Source organism: Sciurus vulgaris (assembly GCF_902686455.1).
Source record: "Sciurus vulgaris genome assembly, chromosome: 12".
Taxonomy (NCBI): Eukaryota; Metazoa; Chordata; class Mammalia; order Rodentia; family Sciuridae; genus Sciurus; species Sciurus vulgaris.
Genome location: NC_136473.1, coordinates 10,071,994 through 10,099,303, shown reverse-complemented (window position 1 = coordinate 10,099,303; position 27,310 = coordinate 10,071,994).

The window sequence follows — 27,310 nt, the reverse complement described above, 5'->3', positions numbered from 1 at the left end:
CATTGGTCTTATCCTATGTAAGAATGTGTCCAAGGTAGAGAAGCTTTTATGTGTATTTGCAGCATACAAGTTTTATAGTGCTTTTTGAAAAGACTAGTTTCTTGCCTTAGCATATGCTAGCAACCTTAAGCCTCTCTTAATGGGTGACCGAGAAGTCACAAGGTTTGTAGCTCACCTTCCCTTCAATTCAAGCTCCATCACGACCAGGTGACTCAGCCAGGAGGGTTGCCTATCTGGCCCTCATTCTCTGAAATCTGAAATGAGAACAAAATGAAAATAGGTGTGACTGCATTGGGATGGTAAATGGCATAAGACTGGTTAAGAAAAATAAAGTCATTTACCAAAAGTTTTATTTATAAACACAGATTCATCTCATTATGATGCCTAGGTGATTTTATGACCAATGGTAACAAGTCTCTTTAACTAAAGATGTTTAATAATGTATCTATTTATTTACTTCATTTTATTTGTTGTTTTCATGGAAATTGGAATTCTGTCCTCAGTGGTCCTCCAGATTGGGGTAGTCAGCAATCTTAGAGGGCAGATCTTTCTCATAATGTGTAGAATTGCAGTTTTGTTGGTGGGTTGGTCCATTTCCTGTACTTGGTGAAATCCTTCTACAGTTAAAACCACATCAGAGTGAAATAAGCCAATCCCCATAAAAAACAAAGGTCGAATGTTTTCCCTGATGAATGGATGATGATATATAATGTGGGTGAGGAGGTGGGGGGTGAGAGAAGAATGGAGAAACTTTAGATTATGTAGAGGGAAATGAGAGGGAGGGGCATATGAAACATGGTGGAATGAGACAGACATTACTCATGTACATGTATGATTACACGAATGGTGTGACTCTACATCATGCACAACCATAGAAACGAAAAGTGTACCGCATTTGTATACAATGAATCAAAATGCAGTCTGGAAAAATTAAAAAAAAAAAATTTTTTTAAGTCAAAGAGCAAGAAGTCAGGAGAGAGATGGAGATAAAAGAAGTGCCACAACTTTCTTCTCTTTCTCCTTCAATCTCTTTTTCTTCCTTCCCCTGCAATGTAGCAATGGCTAAAATTAATAAAAATAAGTAGAATATTTCTGTTGGCAATAAAGCATTGAACTCCTAAATAATAAAAGTTCAAACAGCTTGGAACAGAATTTCCATTACATATTTTTTAAAAACCATAAAGCAGGCAAGGAAATACATTCAAGGACATTTATCAAGGCATTGCTTATAACAGCACAAAATATTAAAGGGCCATTCACACCCAATAATTAGGATAACGTATTATGTTCATACATTGGGAACTTGCACAACCACTATAATTGTTTCTGTTGATGTGGGAAGATATTCATGTTTACTAAAAAGAAAACTAGAAAACCACATAAAAAATAATTCTGTTTCCTTAAACTAAGCATGTATAATAAACAGCCACAGTAGTGGACTTTGGATATGGGATTATTGGGGTGTGTGTGTGTGTATGTGTGTGTGTGCATGTGTATGTATGCTTTGCACTTTTTTCTTGGTTTTATAGATTCTTCAAAATGAGCACGAATAATTTTGAAAAGCACAGTCTGACAGATTGCACTAGTTTTCTATCAGTGCTGTAACAACTTAACACTAAGTTAGTGGTTTAAAGCAACACAGATTTTATTATTTTATTCTGGAGTTCAGAAGTCCAACAGTGGTTTCAGGGGCTGGAAGCCAGGTGTTGGCAGAGCTGTGTTCCCCTGAGTTGGGGGATTTCCTTCCTCTATGTCTCCAGCTTGGAGATGTCACTTGCACAGGAGGATCAGACCCCTGCTTCCATGTCACACCAGCAACACCATGTGGCTCTGACGGTTCTTCCACCTTCACATCTTTCTCTGGACCCAGTTGTGGCAAGTTCCCTGGTCTGTAGAACTATTGTGTTTGCCTGGGGCTGACTTGGATAATCCAGGACCTTCTCCCATTTCAAGGTCCTTAATCACTTGTGTGGTTTCAGGGATGAGAAAATGCACCTTTGGGGAGATTGTCATTTGCCTATCAAACAGCCATTACCTTTTAATAAATGAGTTTCTTTATTTATTTAGTTTATTTAATCTGGACATTCAATCCAGGGCCCCCCACATGCTAGGCCAGTGTACACCCCGTTCCCAACTTTCATTGTATTATTGATAGTTGGGGTTCATTCTGTATGATTTTATAATCTCTATTTCTCATACTTTTATTTAACATACTTTATTGTTGTTGAATTGGATTCTTGTTTCTTCTCTACCAGTTCTATTAACTTAGTAGTTACACTTAAATTTTTAACTTACATTCCTTAATTTTTTTTTCCTGAAAAGATCTAAAGTTTCTCCCTCCTCTTCAACAAGACCATAGGGTGCTTTAATTTTCCTCTAAATCTCACTCTGCCATCTCTGGGTTCTTATTTTCTCAAATTTAATTATAATGTGCCTTTTTTACACAAATAGTTGTCATCATCTTTATGATTAATTACTCAGGCCATGAACATATAGACAGGACCATTCTCTTCTTGACTTTATTGCTCACTATTGGTTTGAATTCATATCTTATTTTTTCTTCTCATGAGTTTTATTTTTTATTGAAGAACATGCTTTATTACTTTTTTCCATGAGGAACTGTGGCTAGTAATCTACCTTATCCCATGGATGTCTGAAAATATTTTTATTTCTCTATAGAATTCCAGTTATTTATAGGTTTCTAGTTATCGTCCCTTAACATTTGGAAGATCTTGCTCAGGCTGGTGCATCTTTTATTGCTGCTAAGAAATTGATTGCTAAAATCACAACAGTGTTTTTTTTTTTTTTCCTTTGGTAGATTGTTGCAATTTTATAGATAATATGCCTGCTTTATAATATATTCTAAGTTATACTCTCTATCCTCATACACTGTATTTGCACAATGATGGCCATGGCATAGATTTCATGATTTTATAAGTGCTCAGTAAGTGACACAAGTGTTCTACCTGAGGGCTCATGAGTTTTTTCGATCCTGAGAATTTTTGACTTATATTGTCAGTTTAAATATTGTCTCCTTCCCCATTTTTCTAGTTTCCTTCCAGTCAAAGCTTGTCAGTCAACCTTGGGCTTCCTTTAACATTTGCATTATCACCCTGTGGTTCATTCTTCTGACCTGAGCTTTAGGTTCCAGCCCCAGATGTGTCCAGCTGTCTCTTTTCCTCATGCATTGAATTTTTAAGGTACATAATTTTATCTTGTAAGGTAAATGATTCTTTATCATTCTTGCCACTGTTTAGTGGATGTGCTTTCTCCAGAATATTTTAGACATACTTGTGGAGACCATTTTCAGATTGCTCCATTGCTTCTTTTCTCCACTTAATAATGTTTCAATTTATTTGTCGATCCTTTTCCTTGGCTGCGAACCCTCCTGCATTGCTGTCCTGGTGGAGGACCACATGTGTGAATGCTTCCTTCCACACCAGAGAGTCTCCTTCTCAGGTGACTACCTGGGAACATGGCCCTGATTCAGGCCTGGTGGCAACTCAGGTTTTCAGTCAGTATAGAGATGATTCAGATTCAAACCCACATCCATTGATAAATACCTCTGTTTCCATCTTCCTCCAGACATTCATGTGTTTGGCCACAAACCTCAGGGAGCTAGGCAAAGACATTTCAGAGCTGTCACGGGCACAGATGAAGTCCTCAACCAACAGCAATCCTGCAAAAGGAAGCTCAGTTCCATCTCCTTGCCAGGTCTGGGCAATCTGCAAAAGGGTCAAAATTCAATTCCGAGCCCCAAAATACGGTAACAGATTTGCCATGAGCTACAGGCCAGGTAATATGTTTCCCACCTCTACCACAGACATTGTCCCCTTGTGTTTTAGTGTAACTACATCCTTCTCAGTATTACCTATTATGGTTGTGTAAAGATTCTACAAACATTTCCTGTATGCCCTGTAATGATGAAAAGGATGTAAAAAGATGTTAAAGTGCTTTAAATTATGTTAAATAAAGACAAAGCACAAAAGCAACATAATAATGACAATAATAGTGAAAGTTACCATTAAGAAATGACTGCACCAAGCCATCTTCCATAAATGAATTAACTCATTTAATTCTTATGATGAGCCCATGAACTATGTGTTAATGTCATTTTCGTTTTACAAGTGAGTAAATGGAGGTGTGGGGAGTTGAAGTAATGGGCTTGGGGTCAATAACATGGTAATACGATGGAGGGCTTGTCTTCTCCCTTCTGTGTGGTACCGTCTCCCACTGCTCCCAAGTGCATGAGGGTAGAGAACACTACCCTGAAAGAGGTTCGCTCTGGTCCATGGACACATTGGTTTCTAAATTATCCACAGTGAATCTGTAATGAGAAAAAGAGTGATACGGTTATTTTAATATACCTTTAAAAAGAAAATGATGTCTTCGTATTCAACACCACTTTCATTATTAGATATTAACCATCCTGATACAGTCAGCAGAGATCCGGATGGCCTGGAAGGTGGGTAGGAATACTGTGCACTTCTAAGATAAGAAGTGAAGTACATCAATCAGAGGCCCGGTTGACCTCCTTACCTGTCTAGAGCTGGCCCTCTCCAGGCCCAGCATGCTCTGGGAGCCCCTTTTGGCCAAACACCTACTTTGTTGCACCATTTGTGGTTCAATTAGCATCTTTCTGAGCGTTCCATTTCTATGGCAATGGATGCTATGTAAAAAAAGGACGCATTCTCAGATGACACATGTTTCTTATTCTTATGATATTTCTACTCATTTAAATCCATATAAAATATCATAACCCAATGTTTACCATGACATAAGAAAAGATGTAGAAGTTGTGTGTATTCAGAATACGTAAAAATAAATACATAAATAAATATGTCATAAATGAAGACATACTTTTTTTAAAAAAATGAGGGCTAAGAAAATGGCAAGTTCTTTGAAATTGGGTGTCAGATTCTTAGCAAGGAATCTGACTCTTAATCATCAATGCAGGTGGGGGAATATGCAGGGCACTCTCCTCTCCTCACTCTTCCACCCACAAAGCCCCAAACCAGGACAGGGTGGAAAAAATTCTAGGCCCTGAGCCATGAATTTCCAATGAAGGATTGAACAAAATCTTATCTTGGATTCATGGTGGTCACTATAATTGTGATACAGAGAGTGCATTATTTATAAGACTTTTTATATGCATAACACTTTATATTCTGCATACCTAGAATAATAAATCATAAATTACACTTAAATGGTCTAATTTAACATTTCATATCCTCAGCCAGTAATCTCTCCCTTTGTGCTCCATGTCTTCTTTTCCAGCCCCCCTACAAGACATTTTAGCAAAAATTTTAAATCAGAAGTTAAACTTGCTGTTTTTCCAAAATGAGCCAAGCGGTGCATTATCATGAGAAATAAAAGTAACTCCAAAGTAATTGTGCATAGATCTTTCTTCTTTTAAGTACTATTCATCTGAGAAGAAGCAAGCACATATTTCCCCAAACTGAAAAACAAAGATAAAAATTTAGCCATTCTTTTCTGATTCTTTTTAAAAATTATTCTCTCCTTTTTTAAAACATGTGAAATTTCAATGTCATGATCTTGATTTATATCAAACAGACACAAATGAGCATTTTATGTAGAAATTTGTGGAAGAAGAAAACCTTCTGTTAAGGTGGGGCAGGAGGAGGGAAGGAGAAAGAAAATAATAAGTTTACATGAGTCATAAATTAATAAATCATAACATTAGTAACTCTCAATATATGATGAACTCTGATTATTTCTGCAATGTGGACTGTCAGTAAGACACCGTTAGGAATATTTCAAGTCATCATCTCTCAGAAGTTCCTATTCTGATTTTCACAGTAGCTTTCCAATCTGTCAGGTTTATCTGAGACAACTTGCAAGTTGATTTTTATGTTGTTATAAATGATTTTTACAGTTGTCATAAACTCAGAAACATAGTAAGCTAGACACTATAACTGCAAGGGTCCTAATTAAGGTGTTTCACACAGCAATTTTAAATAAATGACAGTTCCCATATCATTACTTCTTTTCTTTGATTTTTCTCTAAGAAAAAAGGCATTCATAAGACAATGTATTAATATATATTTTCAAGTAGCAAGAGAAAAAGATAGGCTTAGATGGATTTGACACATGCAGAATAAATGAATTCAGAGACAATTAAAAGGAATGTCAACATTCCTTTTAAAATCCTTTTTAAAATCATGTGGAGAGAAAATGCAAAGTGAGTTAGTAGAGACATTGAGTCTCTTTCAATATCAATAATTTTTTTAGCATCAGCAGTAGAACTTTGCTAGATCATCATTTGCAATAATAAATGAAGAGTCCATTTTGGACTCCACAGAAGGCATTTTATATTCTAAAGAATGAGATGGACTTAATTTTTTTTTAAAGACATGCATAGAGAACCTTGTAAAGACCTGGAATCCAAGGACACCAGCATTATGATTGTCTCCAGAATTAAGATGCTTTTTCTCCTTTAAGAGTATTCCATATTATGGCATTTGCAGATAAATGAATGGAATTGGAGAATGTCATGCTAAGTGAAATAAGCCAATCCCAAAAAACCAAAGGCTGAATGTTTTCCCTGATAAGTGGAGGATGATATATAATGGGGGTGGGACAGTGGGGTGAGGGAAGAATGGAAAAACTTTAGATTATGTAGAGGGAAATGAGAGGGAGGGGGTATGAAAAATAGTGGAATGAGACAGACATCATTACCCATGTACATGTATGATTACACGAATGGTGTGAATCTACATTGTGCACAACCATAGAAATGAAATGATGTGCCCCATTTGTGTACAATGAATCAAAATGCAGTCTGTAAAAACAAAAATAAAAATAAATAATAATAAAAAAGAGTGTCCCAATAAGTGACTGATCACATCAACAATCAAGTGATTTGGATTTTTAAAGAGCTTGATTCTTTAAAAAATGCGTGTGCACACACACACATACACATTAATTCAAATAATTTTGCTTTTTTCCAGTTCTAACAAATGAGTCCCTGTTAGTCTATTTGGAACAGCACCAATCAAACACAGCCTAACCCCTCGCTTGTATTAACTCTTTACTAGGGACAGGGATTCCTGTGCTCTTTGGACTGAACAAACATGTCTACCTCAGAATAAGGAATGAGGAGATCCAGGAGTGTGCATCCCCCTTGAGCTCTGCTTAGGAGCCTGCCTCTCAGAGTCTAGTGGGAGGCCGGATAAGGGTTCACCTGTGGACAGTTCCCGTGGCGGCTGAGGCACTCTGGGTGGCTCTTCATGGCTGCAGTCTTACCAGCTCCTTCCTGGCACACAGACTGTTCTCTACCAGTCAAGTCTGTGGCTGGATGTGGCTTCCCTGTTGTCCTGCTCTGTGTGAACCATTTCATCCGGTGACATTCTGCAGATTTGGGTGACTGAATAGGATCTTTGGCCCAGAGACCCTAGAAGGAAAGAAAATACATTCACATATGGCACTGGATTCTAATAAAAATGTGTGCTGCTTTCTCTGTTTAATTTCTCCCTCCAGGAAGATGATTACGGCATATTTAATGATGCAACTTCATCCTCTCTCCTTCTTTTTCTTTCTTGAAAAAGAAATGTGTTTTTGGAAAACAAATTGGACCAGTGGCATCCCATACCTATTTCATAAAATGAGTAAGTCCATACACTTGTAGCTGGAATGCATATAATAAGAATAGCCACTGTCCTGGGAACCACAAAAACAAAGTTCTTGTCACAATCCTTTCGCTATTGTTTCTCTGAATGACCCCAGGCCACTCACAGAATCCCCAAGTCTGAAGTTTCTTGTTGATAAGAATTGGATTCAATGATGGCTATTTCCTTTTTCTTTTCCACTGAACATTTCCTGGTTCCACTGTGGTCTTAAGCTTGTCTGCTATGAAATATCCCACAAGAACCTGGAGGTAATAACAACAGATGTGGAGGCTACAACTTTGTGAAGTTCCCCATCTAACTGGAGAGAAGAGACAGGCATACGTTGAAACACAGAGATAGGGCAGGGTCAGTCACCGACAGAGTCCGTGGTTAACGTGGACAGTCCTGCACTGGCCACAGAGTAGGGCGAAGACACACCTGAGACCAGGGTGGGGATGGCAGGGCAGGCTGTCTGTGGCAGGAGCATGGAGGAGTAGGTGTGGGGTGAAGAGCCACAGCTTCCGTTCTGAGGAGGGCGAGGTGCTTCGTTGAAGCCCCACTGTCCCTTTGACACCATGACCTTGATCTCTGTATGCAGTGCCTGCTTCCTGATAAGTCACGAAACTCAGTAACTTATCCCTGCGAGATGCAGCTACTCATGACAGCCTCTGAACAGCTGTGAGGGGCAGGTCCCTGAAGGGGACCGAGCGGCAGGTAAAGGCCTCCTGTTTCCACTCAGTTATGCAGTTGCCACTGAATACAGACCAGCGATGGGCACACCATGAAGTTGGTGCAGGGGACACTTGGGAGACCTGGAAGGGCAATAGATTTACTTTAAATGTGTAGCCTCACATGTAGGCTACTTCTTTCAAATGACAGTTTCTTTAGGTAAATAATAGAAGGTGGGCTGGTAATGTGCTAAAGAAGATTCTATAAGAGGAAAAATTAGTCCATGCCAGGAAGCTGACTTTGAGTTTGGGGTGGGGGTGGTCATCAGACTGGTACCTGTCTTCCAGTGTTGCGTTTCCATTACTCACAAGATGACTGCGGGCTCCCCAGCCCCTCCGTCTCCCTCCCCCTCACCAGCACATGACTGGACACTCCTGAAAGTTCTTGACTTTGACTCTGCATGGTTCTGTGCGTCTGCTCATCCTCTGGCCTCTGTCAAAGGGGTCCCTCCTCTCCATGTTTGTCTTCAGTCCCCCACTTTCCTTTGACTTTTCCAACCCAGTGAGGTCATCTTCAAGTTCCTTCTGAAGAGTGGATTCTCTTGGATAACTTTAGGGACTTCTTTTTTTGTTTGTTTGTTTGTTCTGTTTAGTTATACATGACAGCAGAATGCATTTCGATTCATTGTACACAAATGTAGAACAAGTTTTCATTTCTCTGGTTGTACACAATGTAGAGTCACACCATTCCTCCATTCATACGAGTACATAGAGTGATGATGTCTGTCTCATTCCACCATCTTTCCCACCCCCACCTCCTCCCCTCACCTCATTTTCCTCTGCACAATCCAAAGCTCCTCCATTCTTCTCTTACCCTCTCCCACCATTATGTATCAGAAACATTCGGCCATTGATTTTTTGGGGATTGGTTTATCTCTCTTAGCATGGTATTCTCCAACTTCATCCATTTTCCTGAAAATGCCATAATTTTATTCTTCCTTATGGCTGTGTAATATTCCATTGTGTATATATACCACAGTTTCTTTATCCATTCATCTGTTGAAGGGCCTCTAGGTTGGTTCCACAATTTAGCTATTGTGAATTGAGCTGCTATAAACCTTGATGTGGCTGTGTCACTGCAGTATGCTTACCAGACTTACTTAACAAGACTCCCAAAGCACAATAAATAAAATCAAGAATCAATAAATGGGATGGATTCAAACTTAAAAGTTTTTTCTCAGCAAGGGAAACAACCAATAACACGAAGAGAGAGCCTACAGAGTGGGAGAAAATCTTTACCACACGTAAGTTCTTTAGAGAACTAATCTCCAGAACTTACGAAGAACTCAAAAAATTTAACACCAAAAATACAAATAACCCAATCAATAAATGGGCTAAGGAATTGAGCAGACACTTCACAGAAGATATATAATCGATCGACAAATATATGAAAAAACGTTCAACATCTCTAGTAATTAGAAAAATGCAAATCAAAACTACCCTAAGATTTTACCTCACTTCAATTAGAATGGTGATTATCAAGAATACAAGCAACAACAGGTGTTGGCGAGGATGTGGAGAAAAATGTTCACTCATACATTGCTGGTGGGACTGCAAATTGGTGCAGCCACTCTGGAAACTGTATTCCTTAGAAAACTTGGAATGGAACCACCTTTTGGCCTAACTATCCTACTCCTTGGCCTATACCCAAAGGACTTTTGGGGACTTCTTATTGTTGTTTTTTCCTATCTTATTCAGGAATAGTTTTTTTTAAATGCAAAAAAAAAGTTAAAATTCAGTTTCTCTATGTCATTCTTAGTATTTTTTTTTCCCAAATGATAAATAAATACTTGGTAGAAAGAGAGGAATTTCCTAGAGCTAGAAATTATAAAAAGGTATTTTAAAAACCGGATTTTATTCTTTAGAAACATAAAGTTTTATAAGATAGTGTAATCAAATTTGTCTTGGTAAACATTATGTAGCAAGTGTCATTGAAGGATTCCCTTGAATGACTTTCATCTTTCACTGACTATAGGTAACTCATCTTTATTTTGGGTGCTTTATGTAGCTGAGAATTCTAGCTGACCTGTATTTTCTCTATCAAACTCAATTTTAACTGAGAAAGGTTTTTCATTTTTAAGGACTTAAGATCATGTCTTTGAAGTGCATAAGGCAATTTAGAAAGGGAAGTTCCAAAATTGTTTTCAATAATAACTGTCTTTAGGATAAATATGAAGCCTTCTGAGCGGCTTTTGAAGAAAATAATATTAATACACATGTATACTTCATCATAAATTTGAAAGAACTATTTATTAAATTTGAATATTACTACATAGGAGAAAAGAAAGGAATAAAGGAGAGAGAAGGAAAGCGTGAAGGAAGTTAAATGCCAAAGTTTGGAAGTAGAAATATAATGACCTTTTAAACAAAAAATATTTTAGCTTTAATCTATCTTGGAAATGCTTTTTAAATCTAGTAATATAGCGCTATTTTTTGGTCTAGAAAATAGAAGGTTCAACTCTCAGCCACATTATCTGGTGAGCATCCTCAGAGTTGTTGGTAAGAACGAACAATCTTGAATTGAGACCCAGAGGATGATTTCTAGTCATTTGAGGCCCCGTTGGCAACTTCCCTGAGTTCAGGGTGGGAACGGACCTCTGCGCTGAAAGAGCTTTGGGAAATCCAGAGAGACTTTGAGGGGTGAAATTTGCATGGGGAAACGTTCTCTTGTCTTTGGAGCACCTTGGCAATAGATGTGTGTACCCGAATGCTGAATCCGCATTCACAAACAGGATGAACACCGTGGGCAGACAAGTCATCCCACCAAGAGTCTGGCCTTCCACAGCCTAAGACTGGGGAGCCCACGGGCGTGGCACCACCAGGCCACACAGCCTCTGCACTGTGGAGACACAGCTCAAAGTACATCTCAATGCAAATGGAAATGTATGAAATCCATGAAATAAATAATAGTGGGAACTAGATGGTGAACAAGTGCTTATGTGTAGAGACCCGACATGAATTAGAAGATTCTGGGGGGATCCATGCAGTCCAGATGATGAAAGCCAGAGGAAGGGAAAGAACCTGGGTCTGGCCTTTGAAGATTAGCTGGGATTTGGGTGAATCGAAGGAAGAAGAAGACAAGAGAAGCAGGTTGAGCAGCCCCGGGGACGATGGAGCCAGGTCCAGGGTTCACAGGGCGTCAGCTGCAGAAGAGGATGCTTAACAGAGATTCCATTGTGACCAGCTCGGTGACTCAACTGAGGAAGTTGGAACTTATGTGCATGAAAACTGGAAAACTGTCAGAAAGTATTCTCTCGAATTTGGGGGGAACTGTTTTCTAAATACTTGGCAACTCTTGTTCATCTGCAATCTGGAGAAACTTGGTAGAAGCCGCTTAGGAGAAAACTAATCTGATCCTGCATGAAGAATGTGTGTGTGAGGAGAGAAATCAGACATGTTGAGACCAACCGGCAGACCAGATGTGGGCCCGTGAGTCCCGAGCACCCGTGCTCCTGGCATGGACCAGGCCGGAGCGTTCAGGAAGATGAGAGGTCAGGATATGGGGCTAACTGGCCGCAGGAGATAAGAGATGTTGAGTTTCAAACTCAGGAATAACTTGCTTCACATGGAAAGTGATCAGAAAGAATCTTGCAGTAAACATTTCCCTCTTCTTCTGTAATCCAGTCCAGTACTACTCATGAGAAGTATCATATGAGCCATGGAATTTTAAGTTGTTCTAGTAGCCACAAGCTGTGGTTCAGATATGACTTGTCCCCACCAAGACTCCTGTTGGGCTTGGTGCGCAGCGTAATGATGTTGAGAGAGGTGGGGTCTTTCAGAGGTGTTTTGCGTCATGAGTGTGGATCCCTCCTGACTTAAAAGGGATGAGTTGTTGTTCCTGCAAGAGTGTTAGTTATTGCAAGAGTGGGTGGTTATACAGTGAGATGGCTTCTTTGTCTAGATCTCTTGCTTCCTCTTCACCATGAGATCTCTTTTGCACACACCACTTGCCCTTTCACTTTTCCACCATGTATGCGACAGCATGAGGCTCTGATCATGTTGAGCAAGTCCCCATGCCATACTTTCAGACTTCCAGAAACACTAGCTAAATAAACCTCTTTTCTTTATTAAGTGTCCAGCTTCAAGTATTTTGTTATAGCAATGGAAAATAAACTATGATATAATTTTAAAAACTTAAAAGAAACAAAAGATTTTTTAAGTGATATTTTATTTTACTTTAAAAATTTCATTTTAATCAATATGAACAATTATTAATGAGATACTTTAAATTTTTTTTTCTCATAGTAAGTCTTTGAACCCTGCCATGTATTTTGCACTTCTTGCACACCTCTTCCAGACAGATTCCAAGAGATCACTAACCCCATGTGGCAATGCCTATTATATTGGAAAGTGCAGCTTTACACTTTGTATCTAATGTGTCAGAAAGAGTGAATACCACCTAACTAGCATCTTTCTACGTTAGCTATCTCAAGGATCAAATAATTTAAGTGATGATTGTCTGTAAGTATGTGTGTGTTTAAGACTCATGGGTAAGTGTGCGTGTATGCATTGTGGATGTGATATGCATGTGTGTATGTGTGTGTGTGTGTGTGTGTGTGTGTGTGTGTGTGTGTGTGTGAGCTCGTGTATTCACACAAACACTTCCCCTTTGTTCTCTTGATTCATGAGAAGCCGTGAGAACAGGAGCTCAGTAAGGCCCTTCCACAGCAGTCTTGCAAAGAATGCTATCCTATCATCTGCCAAATGTATTGCTGTTCTCGGCTCGTCAGAATTTTTCACTTATTTAGGAATTTTGAGAAAAAAAATATGGAAATTCCCATGTTACCATGTTTTTATTGGTGCATTATAATTGCACATAGTGGTGGGATTTGTTGCTACATATCTATCTGTACACACAATGTAATAATATCATTTGGTCAATGTCATGTTCATCCCTCCACTCAATCAAATCACAAAGTTAAGTCCTATGTTCCAAATGAAGCTTGGAGACAGTAACATGCATGTGATTTGGAAAGCCCAGTATCAAGAACAAAACTAAAATCATCCGCAGTGACTTCAGCCCAAGTATGCACCTCCATATCCCCTGCCAACACACAGCACCTCTGCGAGTTTCCATTACCCACCTGCCTCAGCAGCCATTTCTGCTATTTCTGCTGTAGATATTCAGGATTTATGCCCATATAAAAGCCAGACTACGAGAGCAAAGCACACCTGGGCCACAGCCCCTGGGTGCTCTGGTTGACTGACTTTTATTGAATTACTTTCTGCCTTTGAACCTTCAGTGTGGATTATCATTGCCACTCTTAGGATGTTGTTAGTGGCATTTAATACACTCTATACTGGAGCCAAGGGAGAGATTTTACTTTTGTCTTGATTCTAGAATAGCTGTGCCTCTTCAGAGTAAATAATCAGGAAATGAAGAATCATTTCCTCTTCTATTTACATCTTGCAAAGTCAGCCAGAAAACTGACAGCCCATTTTTTTTTTACCACTTCTATGTAATGCATTATATAGGATATTAATGCAGTTGTTTTCTGTTAGATTCAGTCTTTACTATGCCTCAGCTTTTTGAGATTTCTTTTCTGTAGGAATATCCTCAGATATTCAATTTTTTTTTGTTTTATTTTTGGTACCAGGGATGAAACTCAGGGGCACTTGACCACTGAGCCACATCCCCAACCCTGTTTTGTATTTTATTTAGAGACAGGGTCTCACTGAGTTGTTTAGTGGCTTGCTTTTGCTGAAGCTGGCCTTGAATTCATGATCCTCCTGCCTCAGCCTTCTGAGCCGCTGGGATTACAGGCATGAGCCAACGCACCCTGCTAAATATTTAATGTCATTGGGGTGTTTTTACTTAAAGTAAAGAATCTATCTCTTCTATCTGATATCTCTCTCCCACAGTCCCCCTTTTCTCTACCTGTCCACATTCCCCCAGAGCAGTCCATCAGGCCCACTCTACTTATAGGTGTCCCAGGTACCTTTCCTTCCTTAACTAGCCTGGCTCTGAGCCACAGTTGGTTGATCCAGAGTTGGGCACTAGATTTGGGCTGCACTAGTGAGTCTTTTCCCAACATGTTTTTGGACTTGGGACTCAGACCAAGAGCTCACCTAGGAAGGAAGTGGAAATAGTAACACTCTAATTATTTTAGGAATTAACAGAGAGGTAATCGTAAGAGTAGCACAAGAATAGTAACACAATGACTACAATACTGACATGACACTTCTAGAAAAACAAAGCACTTCAGGCAACAAGGAAACAGCGACGGAGTAGTTGACACTAGAAGAGTGACATGGGCATAGCAGTGTTCGCACCCAAGTGTCCCCACCAGTTAAGGGAACCATGCTAGAGAAGAAGGTGCCCAGGATCACTGGTTGTGGGGGAGGGGCAGTAAAAGTTGGGGAGGGGACCAGGTTTTGTTGGTTGGGGAGGTTTAGCTTGTTTTCTGCCTTTGTTGAAGGTGGACTGTGCCATTTTGTTTGGGACTCTATGAGACACCCACCCCTTCTGCCAGGTAAGGTCTTCCTATAGGTGTCAGTAATGGAAGGAGAGGTCTCTGGCACTTCAACCACAGGGTTACAGCTAGAGCAGTATCATGCAAGACAACTTAGGAAACGTAGTGGGGGAAATAGATTTGCAAATGCAATTGTTTTGTAAAGTTTATCAAGAGCTAAGCAGATAAGACTCCAAATCTGTCATTGTTTTTCAACCAGTTTGTACTATGGATGGATCATACCAACTGCAGATTTTGGCGGATGTGGTCAGTTCTGAAATATTAAGAACAGTGTACAAATGAGATGCGCATTGTGACAGATTCATTGCCATGAAATCCCACTTCCAAGAACCATCGTTCATCTGGAATTATTTTGGCCTTCTTTTTACATGAATTATAGTCTAAGAGCAGTACACAAGAACGAATTGTGTATATTAATTCTCTGGAAGGCACCATATAGGAACTGACCTTTGACCAGTACCCAGTGACTCTGGCATGGCCTGTTGTCCCTTGAACATTTGAGTAGACTATATGTTTTTTTTTCATAAATTGAACACCAACTAAAATGAATGGCTTTTATCCACAAGATAATTGTTAGGGTTTAGATCTTTACTGTATCCCAAAAGCCCATGTATTAAAACTTTGGTGTTCCACAGATGGCACTATTGAGAGATGGTAGGTCCTACCCGGTAATGGATGAGGTGGGGGTACTTGGAGGAAATAGTCATTGTGGGTTTGCCTTGAAGGTCATACTAGAAACCTGGCTTCTTCCTCTCTCAATTTTTGCTTTCTGACTGCCTTAAGGTGGATACCTTTGCTCCACCAGGTGCTACACACCATAATATTCTGCCTCACCATAGGCCCAGACACAATGGATCCAAGTGACCATGAACTGAAACTATGAACCAAAATCAACCTTCTTCCTTGAAGTTGATTTTCTCAGGTATTTTGTCACACCAATGAAAGCTACCATAAACATCTTTTGACATTAAAAACAAAAACAATAATTATAGAGAAATTTTACAACATGAGATACATAAGAACTGAAATACATGAAATAGCTTGTAGATATATATACATATACATATATATCTAAAATACTTCCTATTTACTCAGGACAAAAAAATATCACTGAATAGAATGGTACTAAGGAATGTGCTAGATTGACTTAACTGTACAAATCATTCTCTGTCTTCCTTTCTTTCTCTCATAAACTTGACTTTACATAAGTTGGATGACGACATCACCCAATTCCATTATACAGTTTCACTGTAACATATCTTTCATTGCATTTAATAATAGTAAAACTTACATTAATTTTTTATTATTTTTTATTTTTTATAGACTGCATTTTGATTCATTTTACACAAATGGGGTATATCATTTCATTTCTGTGGTTGTATACAATGTAGATTCACACCATTCCTGTAATCATACATGTACATAGGGTAATGATGTCTGTCTCATTCCACCATTTTTCATACTCCCTCCCTCTCATTTCCCTCTACATAAAGTTCCTCCATTCTTCTCTCACCCCCCACCCCCAAGTCCATTATGTATCATCATCCACTTATCAGGGGAAACATTTGGTCTTTGATTTTTTTGAGATTGGCTTATTTCACTTAGCATGATATTCTCCAATTCCATCCATTTATCTGCAAATGCCATAATATTATTCTTATTTAAGGCTGAAAAATATTCCATTGTGTATATATACCACAGTTTCTTTATCCACTCATCTGTTGAAGGGCATCTATGTTGGTTCCACAATCTAGTTATTGTGAATTGAGCTGCTATAAACATTGATGTGGCTGTGTTATTGCAGTATGCTAATTTTGAAGTCCTTTGGGTATAAACTGAGGGGGGGATAGCTGGGTCAAAAGGTGGGTCCATTCCAAGTTTTCTGAGGATTCTTAGGATCAGACTTCCTTAATGAGACTTCCAAAGCACAAGAAAACAATGCAATAATCAATAAATGGGATGGACTCAAACTAAAAAGCTTTTTCTCAATAAAGGATACAATCAAGAATGTGAAGAGAGACCACAGAGTGGGTGAAAATATTTTCCACATGCACTTCAGATGGAGTACTCATCTCCAAAATTTATAGAACTTAACAAAACCTTACATCAAAAATACAAAGAACCCAATCAGTAAATGGGCCAAGGAACTGGACAGACACTTTACAGAAGAAGACATACATTAATTCTTTTCATGTTTTCTTGTGTGGTATCCTACCATGTCCATAGCAGAGGCCATTACCAAAATGTAGAAGTAAGCTTCATGTCACATTTGTTGAAGTTTGTCCAGCGGTCCTTTGTGGCATTTCAGCACCAGACCAAGGCAAAAGCCAGAGATGACAAAACAATAAATGTCTATCAGTTAGAAAAGGAAATACTTGGACTTCCAGAGTAAAAATAGCTACAAAACTGTACTTCATTCTTACGAATTTCGTGATGTACTTTGAGTTCCAATTTCCAATTATATGCCCAAAGGTTTCTCTTTCATATATTCAATAAAAGTAAAGATTTCTGAAGGAAATTTTAATTTTCTTTCTCACCAGGTTTGTCCTTAATAAATAAGATACTTTTTTGATGTCATATCTGCACCATCTAATAATCATTGAGCCAAAACTTCAAAAGGGCAGCAAGAGGCATCGTTTGCTATTTGCCTAATAACAGATTTTGCACTCACTCTTCAAATTGACCAGGTATTTGACTAATACCTTGATTGCTTTGACATTTCTGTTCTGGTGTCTGTGGATGATATCTTGAAAAATATTGGTAATACTTGGAGGTTGATTTTGCTTATGCGTTTTTTTTTCCACATCCAATTCTAACCTGCTGATGAACCATGGACTTCCTGAGTTTACGCCACTACCGTAGTCTATGCGATCACGGTCCAAGATATAGCTTTCTCTTTAAATGCTCCCTTTCTTATACCTCTGTCCTCAGGATTATCGTTTTTTCCCCCAGTAAAACTATTGAAGTAGTTAAATGCAGCTACTTGAGAATAACAGTTACAGGGTTAGCATTTAGAATGGTCTTACTTCTCTCTTCAAATTTTATTAATGTTGATTTCCTTCCGAGTCAAAATAAATGTTCTCTATATTTTCTAGCTCAAGAATAGCAGATATACTTACAAATATGTGACCTTTAATAAATTGGTTTAAATAACTTTTGTGATATTGAGGATTAAGCCTTTTGTATTTTAATTTGAGGCAGGGTCCAACTAAGTTGTGAAGGCTGGCTTCAAACTTGTGATCCTCCTGCCTCAGCTTCCTGAGTAGCTACAATATCATCTTAACCCACATGTTATATCCTTTATAAAGTTTTCCTAAGTTTTGCAATAGATATTACTTATCTACTTTAAATTTTAAAAAAATATGTGTTGAATGTTAACCAGATATTGAATCTCTTCTTGGGACCAGAAATCTCAAGTACATAGTTAGGTACATATTTTCTGTGTATCCATTTTAATAGTCGCATAGTTTTCTAGAAAATATATTGTCTATAGCAATTTATTTGTTATACGTTGGTGTCATTTCTCTCTTCCCTACTAGATACAAGCTTTGTGAGGTCAAAACCCACTTTACGCCTAACCTAGTTTTTATCATTCAATAGATATTAAGCAGTACTTCATGGATAAATGAATGGATAGATTTTTTATCTGAGCTCCTTTTCTTATGTTCATCCTGGAAAATGTAAGCCACCTGTAGAACTGAAGTTGTACATTGACCTATACTTTGGAGTCAAGCCCCTTTAAATTTCTTTCACTGTGAATCTTGTTTTAGTGTATTTTTGTTTTCCTAAAGTTCAGATGAAAATGTGATATTATAAGATACAAATGACTATAGCAGACCTGATTATTAGAAATTAAATTCTATTTAGATACCAGGATCTAGATGGATAGGAAGTAATAGACACACTCATAAGGTACTCCAATATCAATGGACATGTGATGATACACACTTTCATTTTTGCACTTCAGATATTGCTAGGAGCAGCTGGCTATTATGTGTTGACTCCTCTACTTCTGGGAAATAGTTGACAATCTCAAAAATATATGAAAAGGTACTTTGAATGATACCAATATATACATCACTAGTATTATGTTAAATAATCATTTGCTACATTTCAGCTTAAGTAGCTGTATATTTCTATAATTCATGAAGTTCTTTCTAATTTAGTTCTTCTTGCTTTCTCAAAACCTTAGCCATGAGGTGGGGAAGACAGGAGTTATTGCTGCATTTGTAAGAGGTTGAGAGATACCAAGGGCCTTGTGGGAAGTTAGTGAATCAGACTCAACCCCCAGTCTCCTCATTCACAGGCTCTGACACTCTTCAGAGAGCAATGTCCCAAGTCCAAGTCCTCGGTCACCAGGTGACCCACGTATTCAGAGAGAGAAAGCCAAAGTCAACCAGGTCAGAGGTTGCGGTCACACTGGAAGTTTTGCCTGGGCTTCATTTTGAGTCCTGGAAAAATGTCTGGAGAAACAGGAAGAACTGTATTCTTGGAACCATTAAGTATTCCCCAGCTGTAATGTTAGAGATCATGACTCAAAATACCCAGGATAATTCTCTTAACTGACAGATCAGATACCAGTGCCTGGCAACTTAGAGAGGGCACTCACTACCAATTTTTTAAAGGACTCAGATGAAGTTGCAATCTCTAGTCAAAATGTGTGGCTCCCGAGGCATAGTGGGTGGCTAACAGGAGCATATTCCTAAAGGACTACAATAAAACCTTTAACTGCAGGTTGAAGAATCTCAGTTCCACCCATGAGAAAATACAAAACACCAATGTAAAAGTTAGGATTACTGAGTGCCAAAAGGCAAAATGTTTTCTATAATGGAATATCTTGCATAACTAATTAAAAGTTTGGGGGTTTGTATATAAATATACAATGAAAAGAAGGGATCTTATCTCTGTAGAATTTGCTTTGACCTTCAAATAAAACCACTTAACTTCCCATTCCCTGTAGAAAATATATCCGTCATAAATGTTCTACTTTGTACGTAATAGATGCTTAGGAAATATTTTTTCTTTCTAATTGAAGCTTAATGTTAAAATTTACATTTTAAAGTACATTGTCATATGCTGGAGGGGATGATGTGTCATGGACTCAGTACCAAGTGCAGTCTGTAGTGCATTCTGACACCCAATATCTGCTCTTTGACTAAATGGCATACAGAAATGGCACAGGACATTGGGAGGAAAGAATCACTCCTCGCTAGTTAAAATATGAAGGAAAAAAATTTCCTTAGAGTTCATCAATGAATTGACATTTTAAACATACATAACAAATTATCTGTTGTGAAGAGAATTACATCATAGTCCAGATTCTGTCACCAACATTCTGTGTAAATTCAATGAAAGACTTTAACATCCATTCCTGCACCCGAATGTTGTCATTTAGAATATTAGCATCATTCAACCATAAAGCTACTCTGAATGATCTAGAATATTCTGCCAGCAGGAACTTGAATCCAGTCACCACATTGCTATCACTTTATCAACAGGTGTCTGTTCTTGTTCATTTAAACTATTAGTCCACTCCTGACCTGGAAGCCCTGGTTTGGAAGCAGGGATTTGAGTTTTAGCCAAGGCAGGTGTTGCCTGCTGGTGTTTGAGTTTATTTTACCATCTTTCACTCCTGAGCCCTGCTATGGATAGGAAAATGCGTGATCTGGTAGCAGAGTCACTTTTCAATAAAGGCATGGTAATAATTCTGAGTATTCTTCCCCTGAATTTTATGAGAACATAAGGTAAAGTGAAAATTCAAGACTGAATTTATGAAATGAAATCCTCTATGAAACACTGGGACACAGTATTTTGATTTGTGACCCTTAAACATGATTACACTGCAAATTTCCCTCCACGGATTTACCAACAATCAACATTTAGGCTTTGCCAGATCGCTAATGTTTTTCAGAGAAACAATATTAACCAAAGGGAGAAGACCCTTTTGTGATCAAAATGTGGTATCGTTTAAGGCTTTGAGAAAATATCCGGGGTGCTAAATTCCTATGTGAGCATCTAAGAGCCTGAAGAATCTAGGCTGTTATTACTAAGGTTCATAAAAGGATCCTGAGGCCCAGTAACACAAACACTTCCTGTTAATGTGTATCTCCATCCCTCACATTAACTCTCCTAGTGATGTGTTCTTTGCAGAGAGTGGAAGCTCCTTAATTAAAAATTAAATACTATAGCTTCTAACTCTGTGATTGTGAATGTATTTGTACTTTTATGGGGAAGATAAATAATACCATGAACTAATACTAGCTGTTGGGAACTAAAGTGGCCCATACCTTTAGTGTGGGTAAGTGGAAGGAAGTTCTTGGACAAAGTCATCCAGATGGTGGTCTTCAAAGGATATGAGTCATGGACTTGAGCTGTTCATGGACAAGAAATCTTTCAAACATGCTCCTAGGTCGGCAGAAAGGGTGAATCATTCTTAGAATGATCTAACCCAGCATTTGAAAATGCAAACAAAATATTTTTCTACTCTTCAAGAAGTCATGTTGAGTCCACACCTGGAGTGCTATGTGTATGTGTTACTTCTATTCCTCATCAAATGGCTGGGCAGCTGAGTTTTGGCAACATGGAAATGACAGGGATTGTGTCATGATTGGGTGTAGGGAATGTCTCCTGCATACGAACTGACTGAAAAATTATGCCTGATTTTTCTGGAAGAAGTTAATGTCCAAGGTGAAGAAAGGATCAAAGTTTATAAATTCTCAAAAGATATTGCTAACAGGATCTTGGACCTGTTAGCCAAATCCCAGAATATCTGAACTGTAAGGTTGTCTTTGAAGTTTGAACAGGGTAGTATTAGGATAGATAAAAGGAAGTACTTTTATGCAGTAGGAAAGAAATTCATGGAAGTGTTCAGAAATACTGACTGAAAATACTGCCTAAGCATTTTCAGGGACAGAAGAGATACATATAAGGTGTATGAGGGGAAGCCTGGCATTTGCACCAACCCCTTTAAGGAAATAGAAAGTAATCATGCTTTTAATGTCATTCTCTTTGTTTCTTTTCTTTTCTTTTGTTGTTTTTGGTGGTATCGTGTGTGTGGTACTAGGGATAGAACCCGCGGTGCTCTACCACAGTGGTACATCCCAGCCCTTTTTATTTATTATTTTGAGACAGGGTCGTGTTCATTTGCTAAGGCTGGCCTTAAACTTGCCAGCTTCTGGACTCAGCCTCTGGAGTTGCTGGGATTATAGGTATGTACCACCCTGCCTGACAGGTTTCATTTTCTAAATCATAATATATATGGAGATAAAACGGTTCAGATTTTCATAATCATGAATGAATTTTCACGTGTGGAGTTAGGGTAAAATATTAACATGATGTCCATCGGTGCCCCAAAGAATTGTGGTTTCTAAAAATCTCACTTTGCAAGAGGACAGTGATCTCAAGGTGGTATCAGTGGGATTTCTCCGTTAAAGACCTGACGTCCATTGTCTTACGAAGTCCACTCACAGCCCCCTGGACATCCACATCATCAGATGTTCTCCTTATCTTTGGCAGGATAAATAAAATCCATATTTCTACTATGTTTTCTAACTAGAGGAGGGTGACAAATGAAACCGTGTTTCCACTTCAATTCCCTTTTAAATTGGATTCTAATTGTATCTAAGTTATGACTTCTTAACAATTATCCTTTTCACACGTGGGCTCTGCATCTTGATTTAGATTATTTCCACATAAATATCTTTCCTTCCTTCCTTGCCATCTGTTCAGCTTGAACAATTGTCCATCCAGGATCTACCGAGAGCCCCCCACAGCTCTGTTTGCACATGCATGCTTTGGATCAGTTTTCCCAAGAACCAACCCAGGAAGGACCTGGGCGGACTTCATGGACCAGCCACCTGCATGGTCAGGAAGAACAGGAGCTTAGACCCTGCACTGGGTTGTTCAGTGCTTTGTCACTGGCTTGCAATTCTGAACCAGTTTTGTACCTTGCATTTTGATTTGCACTGGATCCTACAGATTATGAAGGAGATCTTGGAAAAATGTACTTTCGTCCCCATTTACAATGAAGGAAAGGATGCTCAGAACCTGAGTGTAACTTCTCAGCTAGGATTCAACTAGGGAATGACCAAACAAGTTGTCAAATTCTAAACATCTGAATCTAAAACTTCTTCCAATGGTGACCACTCGCCATGACTCTAAGAAAACAGCCCTGGAATTCAACATCCCTGCCGTGGGAAAAATCTCCTTTTGGAAGGGCAGGTCTTTCAGCAGGTGCAGGGGAAGCATCCACTTTGTGCATTTCAGTTACAAACTCATTTCCTCTCATTGACCTTTGACTGGCCCTTGCCCTGAAGGCAGGAGATGGTGGCTGAGTCCCAGTGCTGGGGGTGGGACTGTGAGAGACAAACAATGCTCACACACACTTTTGGATTCAGATGCCCAACTCCTATGAAACGAGTCATTGGGGCAGTTTCCTCACTGAGTGCTCTCTATTTACTGATTATTTCCTCCCCACTGGGCCCTTTCCTATCATCCCTCAGTCCCTGCCTCTGTCCCCAAGGCTGCCTGGGTGACTCAAAGACCATGACCTCGCCATGATATCATTGCCTAGGAAGTCACATGTATGGCCCTGCTATGGAGAGCAGAATAATGATACCATTTTTCCTCATGAGCTGGATGGACATTTTACAAAGCAAAATCAAATGTCCAAAGTTCCAGTGCCTTTTTGTTTTGTTTTGTTTTGTGGGTAAAATTCCTTCTTTCCCCCAGTCGACTCTTGTTCTCTAAATCTTGCAGGAAGGTATTAGACAGTCTTGGCTCTGGGATGACCAGACACAGGAGTGACCTGTTGTCCTTTGATTAAATAGGAGGATCTGCCCAAGACCACTGTGCTCTTACCATCTGATCCACCAAGTGTCTGTCTATGCAGCATCCTTTATCTTCCGATAGCTTCTACCTATGTGGAAGAAAAATGTGATGCTTTATTCTTTCTTCTAATGATTTTTTTAAGCCAATAGCAAGCTGTGGGTCCAGATGGAAAGACATGGGTAATCGGTATGATCAAATGGTCTTTATAGTTAAGGATTCTGAAAGAACACACAAAGTTGTTTTGGCCAAGAAGGAGGATGACACTTCCTGAAAACTTCCTTTGCTACACCATCTAGCTTGCATCGTGGCTCAGACATGATTTGAATAGCTTTTCATAGCTCTTAAAATCATTGTTATTGTTTGACTCCATCTTAGTTCTATGTTTGGGTGCAGAAGGAAGCAGAGAAGGAAGACTCCCTAGACGGCACCAGGAATATGACATGAACTTGGTTTCACACTCTGCTGTTGCTGTCTTGGCATCACTAATAATTTCCTGCCACGGAGACCCACACTTTTATTTGTGACATGGGGTCTCACAGATTATAATGTCAGTCTGTGCGTATGCCAGTATGTTACTACTTTTTGCCTCTAAATTCCCAAAATTCCTGTGACCATCAAATGGAATCACTTTATTCTCTACTTAAAATTTGAAGATGTGGGTTTATGTACATGCACATGTGTATATACCTACCTTTAAAGAGGTACAATGGATCAGAGGAAAGAAACTATACATCATATTTTGAATTAGAGTAACAAAGTAATCAAAAAGCTCCTGAATCAATTTTCCATCCACTCGGAGACAACTGTGCTCCATCTGTCCCAATGTAATTCAATATTTGTCACCTTCATTTAGGGCATGATGTTCTTGGGTGACTTCTTGGTTTACTCAATTAGCACCTGATATAATGAGTAACCTTCATTCTTTAGATGCTGTGTATTGAAATTGGAAGTTCTTTGCTAATACTATCAATATCATATTTCTGACCAGCATGTAGAAGACTCACCCTTTTATAAGTTGTAAAATTTGGCAAGTTTTCTTAAAAGTGGAAAAAGAAATAGGGCAGGAGAAGAAATGATCCTCATAGTTGAATATTTTAGAGAACCAACCAGCACAAACTGCATGAAAAAGAATTTAGAACTTGACTTCTCTGCTTTGCCAGAACTTTAACAGTGGTCAATAAACTTCTTGTGTAAAGGGCCAGATAGTAAATATTTTAGGCTTTATAGACAGTAATTTCTCTGTTGCAGTTACTCAATTCTGGCCATTGAAGGACAGCAGCCATGGACACTACATAAACCAGTAAGCATAGCCATGTTCCAATAAAAAGAAACAAGGAGAAAATCTACACGTGGATGGAGCTGGCCCACTGGCCAGGGTTCATGAACCCCTTGGCCTTCATTTTCTTTTTTATCTACTTGGGTCTTCCTCCATAGTGGACAGGGTGGCCCTACTGTGGAGAACACAAGGACTGATTCTTTTCCATTTCTGCTGTGCCAGAGAAGGACCTTACAGAAACCCATGCACAAAAGTAAAGGGCTAATAAAGCTTAAAGTGCTACCTCCTGAGGCATCCGTCTGGGTGGAGTGGTGGAAGGGAGAAGGGTTAAAAAGGACAGAAGAAGGAGAAGGTTCTGGATACACCAAGCATTGAGCAAAGCTGTACACTTGCAGTCAGAGCTGGGAGGGCTCGTGGCCTCTCTACACCCTGTTTCCACACCAAGGTCGGTCAACTGTCACCTTAGGGAATGGACAATGCTCCCACACAGGGATTTTTCTGAAAAGCATTAAATATACCAGATGCAGAGGGACACAATGAAGAGATCAACTTTCCTCTTTTCCAGCAATGTCCCTCTACCGAATTTGCTATTCCCGGGGGAAGAAATTCCGGCAGGTTCCATAACTTAGCCGCTCACCTTCAGGGAAATAAATATAGGTCAATACGTGTACTTCCAACTATCTTCCAATTCAGAATCTGTTTTTTCCAAGTTGAGTCTGGCCTCAGACTGGGGAGTCTAGAAAGAGGTGGTGGTGGTGGGCTCAGTTTCTCCTTATGCCTCTAGGTTTTCACGTCACCAGGAGAAAGTGGCAGGAGGGATGAGCACCATCCTTCAAGCTGGCCCAGTTTTCCACAGCCACTGCTGCTCTGAGGGTGACTCATACCCAACTCCAGCTCTGTCTCAGGCACATTGTGACTTCTTGGAGAGCCTCCTTGGGGGCATCCAACTGCAGTCCCCGGCCTTCCCAGGCCCCTTCCATCTTTCTACTCCTCATGACCCCTTTGACTTCTCCCGCTCTACCTCCCTGCTACGCGAGCCTCTGTCTGTGGTGGCTGCTCCTGGTAGCGAGGCTCTGGTTTAGATTCCCTTTCCATTGAGGAAGCTCGGCTCTCTTAGAGAGGGCCCACCTGGAGCCTCTGGAATGTGCCTGTGGTCCTGGCAGAGTAGAAAGTCACCCTGTTCCCTACGGAGCACCCTTCCCTTTTGACAAATCAAGTCAGAACCCAACTTCACCTTTTTTGCAGGAATGAGTCAAATATTAGTTGTTTTCTTCCTCAAATTCCAGGTAACATAGTTTGAGGTCTTAAATTGCTCTTCAACTGTCTTTCTTGAAGCTTTCCTTACTTACTTATCAGAAGGAGGAGGAGCAAATCCTTCTACATCCCACGGCATAGAGCACAAGGCAGCTCTTTCTGAGGGACTCTTCTGACCCTCACTGTTGACCTTGTCGCTTTCCCATTCACTACGCAGAAGTCGGTCAGGTGCTAGCACTGCCAATGGTGTTCACCTGTCACCTGTCTGCCCACCCCAGGTAGGTCCTGAAGGTCCCATATCAGCCCTGGACTACGTGAGTTCACAGATTCTGTTAGAAGAAAAAAGTAACCCCTTTATTTGTTGAAGCCATCGTATTCATTTTTTTTTTTCCATTCCTGGGTCAAATATTTGAGCTGATACGACAAACTCACGCAATATGGCATTTTTCTGTTCGCAGATACACCTCAGCCATGTTTCTGTATGAATGCAAAAGTATATGCACATCGCTTATCATGTCCTCCTAGGATTTTGTCACATGAACTCCCATAAATTACTAAGAAGATCTCTTATGTATAAATATTCTGGGTATTTCCAATTCTTTGCCATAACAAGCAAAGCTCTGCAGACACTCTCTGCTTAGTCAAGCATCCCTGCAAGTGGTACAAATTGAGATTCTGGTTGATTTCAGCAGAAAAACAATTTGTTGAAAGGATTTTCTGTAACTCATAGAGTCACTGGAAGAGATACAGTGTATATTTAGAAAATGGGATGAAGAAAAGAACCCGCCTGGAGAAGTATCGTTAAAATCTTGTTTGGTGTCAGCTAGAGGAGGACTCTGCTCCTGCCTAGAAGCTGTGGTCTGCGTGGCACACTGGTCCTGGGCTGGGGATCGTGATGGACTTTACCACTGTGTTTCCAGGTTTTCAACCACTGCCACACACAAACATCCCCGCTGCCTCTGCTTCTTATGAGACTAGGGTTAGGCTGAAGCTCCAGTCAGTAGTGTAATTGAATTGAGCCTCAGCTGCTGTCACTTGCAGTGGGACAGGCATGCGCAAGGGGCCCCAGCACCTCCAGCTTTGAGTCCCGTGTGACTCTCTGGCTCTGTTCTCTTCAAGGCT